Genomic DNA, 16,095 nt, shown 5'->3' on the forward strand with positions numbered 1-16,095 from the left:
TATTCCTCTTCCCTTTTCTCATAATGGTTCTTGCCAAGCTTGGTATGCGCTTTTGTTTGCATCTGGGAAACGTACAGTAGGCGGGCTTCTTTTTCGCCTCAATAAAGTATGTTATCAAGACAAAGATGGTTATCCTCAAGCCAACGGGACTAAATGGGAATGGGAAGAGTATCAACCGGACAATATTTCAACGCCATATATCTTCACAAATATGAGAACTTTTCCTAGTAATAAACAATTTGTGATTTCTGTTACTAGAGCTAAAGCAGATTTATGTGTAAGCAGTGTTGGAAGAATTCCAGTGGGCAAAAGTGAATGTACTGTGATTCTGCCTATTGAGGGTACAAATAATAGCACTTTCATAGCCTCACCCAATACTTACTTTATCTGTGGTAGCCACGGATATTATCACCTACCTGTTGGATGGTCAGGTGTATGCTATGTATCTTTTCTATTGCCCCCTGTGTTTCTGGCACCTGCATTCTATCACCGAGACTTTAAGTTATTTACCGATATCTCTAAGAACAGATATAAAAGGACAATAAGTGTTGACGAAGTAGATACCACTCTACAGCAGTATGTTGATTGTAATCTGGGTTTGTTCTTCTCTGTGGGAGCTGCATTAAATAGTAGGAAAATTAGACGATTGACTAGAGTTGTGGAAGCTGTTACCAATCAGACAGCCCTGGCACTTTGGAATATTACAGAGGCGCTGCAAATTGCAAGGATTGTAGCTCTCCAGAATCGAATGGTTCTACATGTTGTTCTGGCTGATCGAGGTGGTGCATGTCGCATCATCGGTAGCAGTTGTTGTGTATTCATACCGGATCACTCGCCTTCAGTATATGACGCAATATCAAAACTGCATAAGATTGCTGCAGAAATTCACCCAGAGACTGGTACTTGGACTCTAGCTGAATGGTTCTGGACTCTCGTTTCTGCTTGGGGCTGGAAGCTACTAACTATCTTGTGTATAATTATTACTGTTTTATTTACATGCTGCGTATGTATTCAATGTGGTCCAATGCTCTGCTCCATTTGCATTACTGCTTGTATACCTGTTAAAAGGAATATTGTAGAGACCAAGGCCCAACAAATGTTGAATAAAGAAGTGGCCGAAATAATGTTAATAGATGTAAGGGATACATACTTAGATTACCCTAGAGGAACAGATGTCTTCAGCTAATGCTAAAAGGGTCGTCTGTTGTAAATTGGCAGCGATTGGATTAGCATTAGCGGAATCCATCTGGTATTTAGAGGCTATCTTGTCCATGTTGTAGAATCCATTTTGTATTTCTGGCAGCCATCTTGTTTGCCATGTGCTCACCATGTGCTTTGTCCTCCCTTAGTGTTGACTGCTCTTGTAATCTACCTAGAAACAACTATATTTAGTATCTTCTACTTCCGCACATGCTCAGTTGAGTTTGCAGCTGCTAGTATCATGTAACGGTCAGGATATGTTTACCAGTGTTAGCAAACTGTTAACTCCTCCCACTTGTCGACTCTGCAGTTTCTGTATGACCATATGTGTGCATAACTCCTCTCAAGTATACTTGTACCGTCTTCTTTTAGCCCCTGTGTGGGTATAAAAAGGACCATGGCCCTTCTGTTCAGTGTGCTACTTCATTCAATACCGAAGGGTGCTGTCTGAATGTAGTTCCACCTCATGAGGTTTATTAAACTCTGTATTTTCTATTTCAGTTTCTGTGCAAACTTCTTTCCAATAGTCTGAGGACTGTGCAGAGAAGGGCGAACCCATTGCACTGGTAGGCCTAGCTGAGGCCTATTTTCTACACCAAGAGGGCATCACCCACCACTGGTGGGCAGACCAATATAGCGTGTGGGGGGACATTGACCCAAATAGCATTGAGGGTAGGTTACCTTAGTTTCCCATCATAACAAAGAGATGGTGCCTAATGCCCTCATGCCTTCTGATACTTCTAAGTACAGGCAGTGGGTCACCATCAATGGGCAGAGGGCAGCGGCTCTGAGGGACACAAGAGCCAGTATGGCTATTGTGAGATGTCATCTGGTGTACTCAGTGCAGGAATTCTCCAAAACATTCTACCAGGTTGTGGTACCAGACAACTGTGAGAGTTATTACCAAGTGGCTCATTTTGTTTTGAGTCGGGGGGTCTCAGAGTCTCTTAAAGTAGCTGTGAGTCTTGCCATGCCTGTTGATTGTCTGCTTGGGAATAACTTGGCGGTACAAAAGGGGGTGGTGATGGACGGAGCATCAGAACCAATCAAACACTCACACCCAGTCAACAGATCTGGGTTTGACATCACCGTTCTTTAGCCCACTCTGCCACCCCAGTTCAGACATGGCCATATGCAAATCAGTCTGACCCTGTGCCTCATAGGAACAGTCCAGCCCGAACTGCCAAGCCATGCCTTCCCTGGACCGGAAACAAGCTTCCTAGGACCGGTTTCTGGCATTTCAGCCGTATTCAGCCAGGCTTGCTTGAATCCAGTGGCAAAGTGAGCAAGGGACTCACGTCTGAGCATACCCTGCCAACTGATGGCGAACAAAGCAGTACAAAAGGGGGTGGTGATGGACGGAGCATCAGAACCAATCAAACACTCACACCCAGTCAACAGATCTGGGTTTGATCCATCACCGTTCTTTAGCCCACTTTGCCACCCCAGTTCAGACATGGCCATGTGCAAATCAGTCTGACCCTGTGCCTCATGGGAACAGTCCAGACCGAACTGCCAAGCCATGCCTTCCCTGGACCGGAAACAAGCTTCCTAAGACCGGTTTCTGGCATTTCAGCCGTCTTCAGCCAGGCTTGCTTGAATCCAGTGGCAAAGTGAGCAAGGGACTCACGTCTGAGCATACCCTGCCAACCTATGGCGAACAAAGCGGTACAAAAGGGGGTGGTGATGGACGGAGCATCAGAACCAGTCAAAAACTCACACCCAGGCAACAGATCTGGGTTTGATCCATCACCGTTCTTTAGCCCACTCTGCCACCCCAGTTCAGACATGGCCATATGCAAATCAGTCTGACCCTGTGCCTCATGGGAACAGTCCAGCCTAAACTGCCAAGCCATGTCTTCCCTGGACCGGAAACAAGCTTCCTAGGACCGGTTTCTGGCATTTCAGCCATCTTCAGCCAGGCTTGCTTGAATCCAGTGGCAAAGTGAGCAAGGGACTCACGTCTGAGCATACCCTGCCAACTTATGGCGAACAAAGAGGTACAAAAGGGGGTGGTGATGGACGGAGCATCAGAACCAATCAAACACTCACACCCAGTCAACAGATCTGGGTTTGATCCATCACCATTCTTTAGCCCACTCTGCCACCCCAGTTCAGACATGGCCATATGCAAATCAGTCTGACCCTGTGCCTCATGGGAACAGTCCAGCCCGAACTGCCAAGCCATGCCTTCCCTGGACCGGGAACAAGCTTCCTAGGACCGGTTTCTGGCATTTCAGCCGTCTTTAGCCAGGCTTGCTTGAATCCGGTGGAAAAGTGAGCAAGGGACTCACGTCTGAGCATACCCTGCCAACTTATGGCGAACAAAGCGGTACAAAAGGGGGTGGTGATGGACGGAGCATCAGAACCAATCAAACACTCACACCCAGTCAACAGATCTGGGTTCGATCCATCACCGTTCTTTAGCCCACTCTGCCACCCCAGTTCAGACATGGCCATATGCAAATCAGTCTGACCCTGTGCCTCATGGGAACAGTCCAGCCTAAACTGCCAATCCATGCCTTCCCTGGACCGGAAACAAGCTTCCTAGGACCGGTTTCTGGCATTTCAGGCGTCTTCAGCCAGGCTTGCTTGAAATTAATCCAGTGGCAAAGTGAGCAAGGGACTCACGTCTGAGCATACCCTGCCAACTTATGGCGAACAAAGCGGTACAAAAGGGGGTGGTGATGGACGGAGCATCAGAACCAATCAAACACTCACACCCAGTCAACAGATCTGGCAGTTCAGGCTGGACTGTTCCCATGAGGCACAGGGTCAGACTGATTTGCATGTGGCCATGTCTGAACTGGGGTGGCAGAGTGGGCTAAAGAACGGTGATGGATCAAACCCAGATCTGTTGACTGGGTGTGAGTGTTTGATTGGTTCTGATGCTCCGTCCATCACCACCCCCTTTTGTACCGCCAAGTCATTCCCAAGCAGACAATCAACAGGCATGGCAAGACTCACAGCTACTTTAAGAGACTCTGAGACACCCCACTCAAAACAAAAAGAGCCACTTGGTAATAACTCTCACAGTTGTCTGCTACCACAACCTGGTAGAATGTTTTGGAGAATTCCTGCACTGAGTACACCAGATGACATCTCACAATAGCCATACTGGCTCTTGTGTCCCTCAGAGCCGCTGCCCTCTGCCCATTGATGGTGACCCACTGCCTGTACTTAGAAGTATCAGAAGGCATGAGGGCATTAGGCACCATCTCTTTGTTATGATGGGAAACTAAGGTAACCTACCTTCAATGCTATTTGGGTCAATGTCCCCCCACACGCTATATTGGTCTGCCCACCAGTGGTGGGTGATGCCCTCTTGGGACACTTGGCCTCTCTTTTTATGTGCCTATAGTGGTAACATTCATGACACTTGGGGACACAATTTCCTGTTTTCTTGTCAACTAACCCATTTTATTTAAGGACAGGGTGAGGCTGGGTGTCTGTCCCATGTGTGCAATTTTGGGGGCTTTGGGAGAACTTTTATTTTTGTTTTTATCTCCCCTTCTTTCTTTTGGTGGGGACCCTAACCACCCTGTTGGGTATCCCTCCAGAAGCCCGTTTTTATACTATGGTGCTGACTCAGGGTTCTGCCTCCTTCGTAAGCTCACTGGGGTCAGGGAGCTTACTTTTAATCAGGTTTTGTTGCAGCTCTGTAAAGCAAGAACTGAGCATGTGCTCTCACAAAATTAGATTATACAGCCCACTAAAATCACTCACTTTACAGTCCCTCTCCCAACCACACAGTGCTGGGGTAGTCTTAAAAATCCACCCTAGACTGGTTTGGCAACCTCTGACTGTATTTGAATCTGATGTGGTATTTATCAGGGGTCAGCCCAAACTTGGTGAGTAACATGGCCTTCATGGGAACATACCTCATCTGATCCCCTACCTCTAATGTAAGCCGGATATACCTCCCCACTGTGGGCAAGTTTTTTCCCACAGGCTTGCCCCAATCCTCCTCTGGGAGCTTGTGGATCCGCAGGGGTACCTCATAGGCAGAAAACTATCTATATCATCCCCTACCACATACCTAGGCACCAGGTCTGTGTATGCCGAGCCTCACCTCTACATTGGACACTGAATTGCTTCCACTATTGCTGCTGAATTCTGCTTTTTTTTACTTTATGGTCTAGCTCCGTCAGGCTCACCCAATGAGCCAAAACCAGTTTCTTTTCAGTCAAAGCCCTTTCTTCCCTAGCTTTCTCTTTAGCCAGGGTGATCCTCTACTCTAGAGCCCTCCTTGCAGAAGACTCCTCCTTGGCTGCTTGCATCTTGAGCTTAGCAATCTGCAGCTTGAACTCCCCCTCTACTCCCCTATCCTCCAGCTCCTCTGGAAACAGGTCATGAGAAGAGATGCTGCTGCCTTCTCTGTCAGGGGACTTCACTGCTGTGGGCCCTCCTCTCTCTGGAGCCATGATCAGGGGTCTGCCATCTTTCCCCTCCATCTTCCCCTCCTGTGCCTCCTCAATGTCCATCTCCTCTTACCTCCTCCTGTGCTGTAGTCTGTAACTGTTGAAACTCCTCCCAGGTCCTGAGGGACTTCTGGACCTCCTGTTTATTGGAGCTATTAGTTGTTTGAAGCCCCCCTCTCCATGCAGAATCCCTTGAGCTAAGCTACAGTGTACCTCTCCATGTACATGCTTGCAGAAAGCAGTCTCACAGGTGAACAAAGTCACACAGAATAAAAGTGAAGTTTGAATTAGCAAAAGAGGTAAATCAAGAAGAACTTAAAAAGAAGTTTAATCTGGTACCAAATTATTTATATGTAATTTTAGTGTTATTTATACATGTAACCAGTTGTAGAGCGCATGGTTACACGACCGGTGTGTCCCCATGCTGAAACAGGCACTCTGAAAGTATGTGACAAGCAATCTGCATGTCTCACCAAGTTGCACACACTTGCCAGTGTACTACCTTTGTTATGTTGTTACAAAGAACCAGGTCTTCAATTGTTTGCGGAATCTAGTTTCGCATGGTTCTGTTCTTAGAGCTATCGGTAAAGTGTTCCACGTTTTTGCTGTGAAGTATCTGAAGGAGCGTGCCTCCATTCTCGCTTTAAATATTCTTGGTACAGTCACCTGTGCCTTACCCTTGGATCTTAGGTTCCGACCTGGTGTGCACTGGTTTAGTAGTGGTTGAAGGTACCGTGATCCTCTTTTTAATAGAATACGGTGACAATGGCACATTGCCTTGAACACAATTCTCTTTTCCACTGGCAGCCAGTGTAATTCTACTAGGGCTTTCTTTGCGATATAGTACATTACCGTAGTCCATTTGGGAGGTTATCACAGCATGTACTATGGTTTTCCAACATTGGATGGCAGGAGGTCAAGGATTTTTCTCAGGATTTTCACGGCCCAGTAGTATTTGCCCGCCACTTTCTGAATCTGGCTGTCGAATGCCAGTTCGGAGTCGAACCATATTCTGAGGTTTTTAACTTCTGATTTCGGGGTGGGTAGTTGGCCCAGTGATTCAGGCCACCAAGCTTATCACCATATGGTTGGGGCCTTGCCTTCAATCATTACCTCTGTTTTACTCCCATTTAGCTTAAGGCAATGGTTTGACAACCAAGCTGCCACCTCTTCCAGACATTTGGAGAATCGGATTGCTGCCTGTTCCCTGTCTTGAGACAACATAACAATTAGCTGAGTGTCATCTGTGTAGGACACAATGGACACCTTATGCTCTTCCACTCGCTCAGCCAGCGGTCCCACGTACACATTGAAAAGAGTAGGGCTCAGAATCGATCCCTGTGGGACACCCTGGGGCAGGGGGATACTCGCAGATGGGTATGTCTGTTGTGCGACTTGGAAGCTCCGCGGAGAGAGAAAGGATGTTACACAGCATCACTGAATGACACTTCACAAATTAAAGTACTGGATCCCACCACTGCCACCAATGTAGGCAATTTGGGTTTTTGATTGAGGGTGGTGAAAACCCTTCTTAAACAGAAACCACAATACTTGTCAAGGTGAACCACAATACTCACTAAATTAGCCTGTGCTTAACCCTCTGGTGGCTTGGCTCAAAAGCAGTCAGGCTTTATTTAGAAGCAACATGTTAATTATTTGTGCAACACAAAAACAGTAATAAGGTCAAAACACTACACAAGCAAAATCCCACACTAATGTGGAGGAATAGAGTAAAGTGTAATACATTATTTGAGACCAAAACAACAAAAATCTAATCAGTAGAACCAGAGATATGTGATGTCGAAGATTTAGGTAAGTATAACACCTAAAAGCAATTCAACATCTAAAACAAATCATCTGACCTCAGGATGCACTTGGGTGCATTTTATACAGGTAAGGGTGACATATATACCCTGAAAACTGATTAAAACTTCCCACTTTATCCTTTGTGTTAATCATTTTGTGCCACCTGTATTTTGTAGTGGGCGAACTGTCACACCAAAGTTCTTCCCGGCTTTAAGTTGTTGGTATCCTAAATATTGAAAACAAATGGGATCGTCCATGCTATCCACCCACAAAATATATTTTAAAGAAAAATATAACATCCAAAACGATGAGGGTCCAATCTGTGTGCACTGAAGAATATAAAATTAATACAAATAGTACTGAACGTATAATTTCCACTCCACCTCCAGTGGCCCACCGTAAAAAACCACTTTAGAACAAACAATATATAAATATATGGAAGGAGTGGGCAAATAATCCGTCAACAATAGATTATTGTAGTCCAAAGAAAATATTTTCCGTAGTCCAAGTAATTTCTTCCAAAAAGATTCTTTTATTCTTTCAAATTATTTTCAAGTTGGTGCTCCAACACATTCTTAGAAGTCCAAACACAATCTTAATTACATGTAAACACAGCCAACGCGTTTCGTCCCCCCTTGGGACCTCATCAGGGCTGCAAGAATAAAAATAGGAAATTATCACTAATGTGTAAATCATACGTCTCTATAACCCAATTCCTGCTTACAGTCAAATTAATGTTATCAAGTACATCTATAACCTCTACATCCTGCCTATATGACAATCTTTAATTTGAGGAATTTTACCTCTACAACCTGCCTAAATAACAATCTTAATTTTGAAGAATTCACCCAAAACCATGATCACATAATGTTAAAAGGAATAACAAATTAATTAGTCTTGCTGAAATTTGAATCACACAAAATGATATGTTGGAAAATTCAGAACACTTCATTGAAATAAATACATGTATCTTATTACAATTCTCTATCCAAATTTGATTGTAACACTCTCATATTGTCGTTTCCATACATTGACCGATCACATACCTCCTAAGTAATGACACGACAGCTTTAAATACCAATTTCGGAAGGATATCAATGTCATCCAGGTCTGTTATTTTTTTTCTTTCATCAAATTAAACGAAATCTAAATAGGATAAAATACGAGTGTCAATTTCCTAATTGCAATTTGTTTTAATATAATTCTTTTTATCCTAGACTTTATTGAAATTATCTGTCCCCTTTCATCCTTGGTATCACTAATTCTTTTTACGATAAGATATCTTATCATATTATTCCCATATTACTATGTGCTGAAGTATCCTCAGTTTCCCATTCATAATCCTCACCTCATTCTATGTCCGTTCTAATTAAATAGAGGGCATTCTCCACATATCGAGTCCTATAACAACATGACACAGAAGGACCCAATCAGTATTACTTTCTGAACCTGATTAAACAGAACACCATCATAAAACAACCAAATCCTCAATTATATCTTCGTACCTTCTATTCTGGCACAGGGTTCCTCGTGGCCTCCATCTCCTTTCGAAAAACACCGCTACCTATTACCTTGTGTCTTTTACTCATCTTTTATATACTGTTATTCAGCCAATCACGAGTCCCGCCAGTTCCCTCCTTAATTATCATAAACGGTTTCCTCTCTGGTCCGTAAGTTCTCAGCCAATCAAATTCTTTATTCTACCTTCTCCATTGAGCAACCATACTAGTACGTAGAACGTGCCCCACAAATACCATTGTCCAATCATATTTCCCACTTTCTAAGCCAGCAATTTGCATACCACCAGAGTGTTTCCTACTCTTCCTCTTTACCATTGGCCAATCAGATCCGACTTCCTGTATCCTTACTATTCTCAAGCATTCTCACAATCCATCATGTTAATTTGCATACCACCAGAGTGTTTCCTACTTGGTCCTCTTTATCATTGGCCAATCAAAACCGGCTTCCTGTATCTTTACTATTCTCAAGCATTCTCACAATCCATCATGTTCGTAATACGCTGTGTCTTTTAATTTAATGAATTCATTGGTGCTTCCTGCCAGTTCCGCATAGAAGCCACCTCGCAAATCAATCATATTACCATTCCTTCAACAGAACAAAATTATTATCCAATAGCCTTTTCAGTTCAGCACCACTAATTACAAGTTCGTCCAGGCTTTACACTAATCCTAGAATGCTTCCTAATGCCGACGGCCCATCAAATCAGGAATATATAATACTTGCTACCCTTGAAAACAATGATCTTGTGTGCTTAGTTATTAAACCTCAATTTATAAATACAGTACTGAAAACACTGCAGTGGTATGTAATTAGTCAATCGTAGACGCTTTCCTCTACGCTCTATTAACAAATATTCTCATGGCCCATAATATTTGTAACTCACTATTTCTTTATGTTATTGAATCAACAAATACTTCCCGCCTAATCCTCATAAAGGCGGTCGATCAGCCAGGAAGATATTTAATTTCCACATGTATGTCCATGACCGAAAGACTCCATCTGAGACCAATAATTACGAGAACACCAAAACTTTCAAGTTAACTTCTTCGAATCAACCAGAGTATTACAGTACTGCGTGAGCTCACTACACTAAAACCATATTATCCATAACACTGAATGGTCCAAACTGATTAAAACGCACCTTCTTTTTGTATGCGTCTCGCAGGTTACTATCACTTCCCAGTTCAAAGTATACACTGTCTTATTTGTCACATGTGAAAATCCACAAATGATGGTACGAAGTAACCACTTTAACGCATATTACTAATGGTTTCATCATTTCAAAAAGTAGTGGAGCTCTGTATCGCTGTTAAGCCCCTGCTCTACCGATCTGCAACGACTTATCCATCTAGCCTCATTTTGTCTAATCCTTAATTCCCAATTACCTCCTCTTTTTCCAGGTAAGATTCTCTGCAAACCATGAAACTTAATACTGTTCTCCCCCGGATGTTTCTCTTTAATGTGCAAATAAAGAGGGGATCTGTTATCATGATTCATTATAGATCTTCTATGTTCTTGTATCCTAAGCTTTAAACTACGCTTAGTGCTACCGATATAAATCTTTCCACAAGCGCATATTATGGCATAGATAACGCCTATGCTGTTGCAATTAATAAATTCCTTAATAGTATATCTTTTCATGGTGTTATACATGAAATTTTTGATCTTATTGATGCCCATATCTTGGACTACAGAAAATATTTTCTTTGGACTACAATAATTTATTGTTGACGGATTACTTGCCCGCTCCTTCCATATATTTATATATTTTAAAGAAACCTGCTACAACGGTCCTCACTTCAGTAGCCAACCCAACTCTGCAGTGCTGGTTCCTCATCAATCAATCAATCAATCATTGTATTTGTAGAGTGCACTACCTACCCGTGAGGGTTTCAAGGCGCTGAGGGAGGGGGTGCTGCTACTGCTCGAAGAGCCAGGTCTTGAGGAGTCTTCTGAAGGTGAGCAGGTCTTGGGTCTGTCGAAGGTGGGTAGGAAGGTTGTTCCAGGTTTTGGCGGTGAGGAAGGAGAAGGATCTGCCGCCGGAGGTCGTTCGTTGGATGCGGGGGACAGCGCGAGGGCGAGGCTGGCGGAGCGGAGCTGGCAGGTGGGGGTGTAGAAACTGAGTCTGCTGTTGAGGTAGGTTGGTCCGGTGTTGTGAAGTGCTTTGTGTGCGTGGGTGAGGAGCTTGAAGGTGATCCTCTTGGATCTGGGAGCCAGTGTAGGTATCTCAGGTGGGGGGTGATGTGGCTGCGGCGATAGACGTTGAGAATCAGTCGGGCGGAGGTGTTTTGGATGCGTTGCAGTCGTCGGTGGTGTTTGGCCAGGATTCCTGCATAGAGTGTGTTGCCATAGTCCAGCCTGATGCTGACAAGGGCCTGTGTCACCGTTCTTCTTGTTCCGGTAAGGATCCACTTGTAGATCCTGCGGAGCATGCGGAGGGTGTTATAGCAGGAGGAGGAGACGGCATTGACCTGCTTCGACATGAAGAGGGAGGAGTCGAGGATGATTCCTAGGTTGTATGCGTGGTTGGTGGGTGTTGGTGCTGTTCCCAGTGTGGTCGGCCACCAGGAGTCGTCCCAGGCTGAGGGGGTGGGTCTGAGGATGAGGATCTCGGACCCACCCTGGGGCATCTGGGCGGCGAGAGCCTGGAATAGAAATAAAGAACTGGAGACATGTGGCTTCTAAAAGAATCCTATCATGTAAAGATGTTGTTTCATCCCATTGTACACGCATACAATCATGGAAGATCAAGAAAGCCTATCCTAATTAATTCTCACTTTAAAGACAGGTTTGAGAGCTAGGAGCAGGTCTAAGTATGCACTAATATTGAGAACATCAAGCAATTGATAGTAAAATTATTGGCAGACCACATTTCAGTGGTAACATGCCTATTTGAGGTACTGTACTGGTGCTGTAACAGCATGACTTATGCTGATGACCGACTAAGGACAGCATTAACTATTGAGAGTGTGGTATCTTTAACTGTATCCCATACTTTACATCATGTGGCAGTAATATTGTACCCATTGGACTGACTCACCACTACATTGTACAGTAAGCATATAATTACTATTTTTAATTCACTTTTACTTACCTCCTAAGGTATAAAAGGACAGAGTTAAGAACAGTAAATATTTGCTTACCATACAATGAAGTGGTAGATCAATGTAGTGGTTGCACTATTATAGTATACAGGATAATTATTGTACAGTATTTACAGCTCCATATGTGTGTGTATGTGTGTGTGTGCGCACATGTATGTGTGCATGTGTGTGTATGTGAGTGTGTCTTTGTGCCCATCTTTTGGATACGTCTTCTTGGTGTTAACCCTATTGCTCCCTGCTGTAGGAGCTATTGCTTTGTAGAAAGGCAGTGTCTACGGAGCAAACTGAATATGACATTTTAAAGAATACCAACCCACACTGTTTCTGAAGTCTCAGACAGAGGATCCATATTTCCTGTTTCGAAAATGTGTATAAAAGTAAAACCACTCCAAATTCTTCCAGTGCCAAATTCTTCTGACCATGGGAAAGGGTACTGCACAGAGTACTCAAAGAACTGCTGTGCCATCAGGGCTAGTGTCTGCTTGGCAGTCTCTTGCCTAGTTGTAAGTGGTCATCACCTTAAATCTGTACTTTTTGGTGGAGAAGCTGAGTGTCTGGAAGCCTGACTGGAAGATATGGAGCATGCCTAGAGAGGCAGGAGGAGAGATTTATCAGGAGAAGTAGCTCAGCATGTTTCTAGTGCATGGAGCAATTAGAGAAAGCTACCCCGGGGAGGAATGCCAGAGTGCAAGGAGTGCCCTGTGCATTCAAGGGCTGTAAAGGGGTACCACTTTCTGTCTGCACAGTTTACAAGGTAGATCCATTATGACTTTTAAAGATGCTGTACCACTGTGTCATTCAAAAGTCTATAGCGTATTTAAAGGACTAATGTTGCCACTGGCAACATGGGAAAAAGTGAAGCTGCATCACAGCAAAAGCAGAAAGCCCTGATCGGTCTGGAGGCCGCAGCTGCTGAATCTGACCACTGTCTGGGAAGGCCATAGCTGCCAAAGACAAGGGTTGCCACGCTGATCTGCCTTATCACTTTCATCCCTCAACCACTGTCTATAGGTGAGGAGAGTGCTACAGTCCCACCGCCATGAGGGTGGACTGTGAACCGCATCTGATGCACTGCTTTAACTGCAGTGATAGCCAGCAGGTAATTGTAGGGCTCAACCTGCACCTAGGACAGGAGACTAGTGCATGCAGACAAGACTGCAGCTCATGCTTGAGATTGTTGCCTGAGGGGTAAATGACATTAGACTGGGCAACTATAAATCAGCCCTTGTTCTCTAATGAGGATAAAAATCACGAATTTGATTGTAATATTCCTGACGAGGCATGGCTAACCCATTTCGAAAAAATATACAGCCTGCCTGTAGATGGTAATCATGCTTCATCAAGCTTGCCACAAAGCAATTCTTATTCCCTGGACTTTCAGGTTCCTGAAGTAGAAAGGGCCATAGAAGAAATGTCGCGAAACAAGGCCCCGGGACCTGATGGGGTCCCTGCGGATCTGTTTAGAGCTGATCCACATATTTGGGCAAACATTTTAACCAATGTATTCAATAGGACTGGGCTAAATAATAATAGTTTTCCTGCTACCTGGGCAACCTCAATCATTATTCCAATTTTTAAAAAAGGAGACCGACAGGACCCCTCCTGTTACAGACCAATCTCCTTGATAGATTCATCTGTCAAAATACTGGGTAGAGTGGTCTTGAACAGATTAAGCGAATGGTTGAAGGGGAGTGGGATCCTGTCGGATGCACAATACGGTTTTAGACCTAAACGGAGCACCATTGACCAGTGCTTAAACTTGCACCTTTTAATAAATAAATATACAGTGGCCAAGGAGGGGTTTTTGTACATGGGTTTTATGGATCTTTCCTCTGCGTTCGATCTTGTCAATAGATCTAAACTTTGGAATATCCTATTGACCATGGGCCTCCAACCTTCCCTTGTATATTTTTTGGCCGATCTTCACTCGGATTTATCAGCCAAAATTAGAGTCAACTCAAATGGGCGATGCACGAGGCACTTTAGGTCAGACAGAGGTGTCAGACAGGGATGTATCTTGGCCCCCTTGCTGTTCACCCTTTATATAAACGCTCTCGATTCCCAACTGGGAGAGGTATCTTTAGACATCCCGCGTATAGGAGACCAGGTTGTCCCGGTTCTCCTATATGCGGATGACGCAGTGCTTCTGGCTCGCACTGGAGTAGGGTTGCAAAAGTTGCTGGATGCCTTCGGAGATTTTATGCAAAATCTAGACCTTAAAATAAATGCGAAAAAATCTCAGGTCCTGAGTGCGGGGAAGGGAAGGCAGAAATCCAGGGTTAAAACTTTCTTTTGTTGTGGGGATGTGGTAAACAGGGTCTCAACATTCCCTTATTTAGGGGTTGTTTTTGATGAAAAGGGCACTTGGAACCCACAAATCAATAGCCGGAGTGTGGCATTTGCTAGGACAGTTTCGGGAGTTAGAGGCTTTGTTAAGAGATTAGGGGCTAGACCAGTTGTAGCCCTACTAAAAGTTTACGAGGCAAAATGTTTAGCTGTTGCAACGTATGGTTGCCAGATATGGGGCTACACCAACCATAATAAAATACAGCTTATTGAAAATAAGTTCCTACGAGAAACCCTTTCTGTTCCACAGTCCACTCCGACTTTCTCTACACACACGGAAGTGGGGATTGGTTTTGTGACAGACCTGATTAGAATCGCCCCTCTCCTTTATTGGCTCAAGATTTGGCTGAACAAAGAAATTACTTTAAACCATGTAATATTGAATAACTGCTTAAAACTGGATAATGTAAATAAAATATCATGGTTAGCTTAGCATACATAAAATCTGGGTTCCAAAAGATAGGTCGCGAGGCCCTCTTCCGATCACCAGAAACTATCACGAAGAAGGATCTTGCAATGACCAAAACTGCCCTTGAGACCTTATTTTCCTTAGAACGTGAGGAGCTAGAAATGACAAAGCCAACAGTTAGAGCCAATTATGCCTTGATCAGTTCCCCTGGTCCTGAACCATATCTGATTGTTGTGAATGCCTCATACCACCGGTTCCTCCTAATCAGATTTAGGTTTAATTTGGTGCACTTTTCTCTGGGCTTTTTTAAAACCTGGTGCACCGTGGATCGTTCAGAACCCTGCAAATGTGACAATAGTTCAAGACAGGACACTCTACATTTTTTAATGTTCTGTAGTTTTTACAAGGATTGCAGGAGGAAGTTTTTGCTGCCGATATTGAGGGAGCTGGGTTTTAGACAGGTTAGGCCAGCACTTATATATTTACTGCAACTAAGTACCCCACGAATTATGTTTCACGTCGCAAGCTTCCTGGTCGCAGCTATGCGTATTAGGAAAAAAATTGTTTTTCCATTGCAGGTTTTAAATTAGATCATTTTTTAACATTTTACGTACAAATTTTATAACTGTAGTTTTTACATTATTTATATCTGAATATGAAATAGGTCATATTATGATCGGGATTCATGGCATGAATTGTGTGTTTTATTCAATGTTTTTAATCGTGTTTGTTAGGATTGTATGTGTCTTTTATGATATTAATTTATCGAATAAAGGAATTTTGACTGACTGACTGACATTAGACTGAGTTGCACATGTGACCAGTAAGAGTGTCTGATGCTCTCTGCACTAGTGTCTGTTTGATGCCTGAACCCATAGTGTGCTTGGAGCTGCAATCATCAATCATTTTATGCCGACCCTAGTAGAGAGAAAGTACACTGGTGCTGGGTAATATGTTATTGTGTCTGTTTGCTGGTGTTGGAGTTCTGAGCACTTCACCCACCACTATCAAGTCTGGAAAGGATTGTGCTTGGCAGAGTTTGCCAAGCTGTAGTAGGATGGACCCATGGACTCTAGTTAAACATGACTTCAACCCCCATGGTTGAGGTCCAGAAGGTCTGGTCTTCACACTGACTATGCAAATAGCACCTGACATCAGGTATAGAAACTGACTTTCTACATAAGAGCTAATATAGTTGTCTTGTACTCTTCCGAGTCAAACGTAGATGCCAAACACTATTTCAACTGTTCATTAAGAAACATAGTTCTAGAGTTGAAATTAAAAGTGT

Source organism: Triturus cristatus, chromosome 8 (assembly GCF_964204655.1).
Source record: "Triturus cristatus chromosome 8, aTriCri1.1, whole genome shotgun sequence".
In the NCBI taxonomy this organism is placed as follows: domain Eukaryota; kingdom Metazoa; phylum Chordata; class Amphibia; order Caudata; family Salamandridae; genus Triturus; species Triturus cristatus.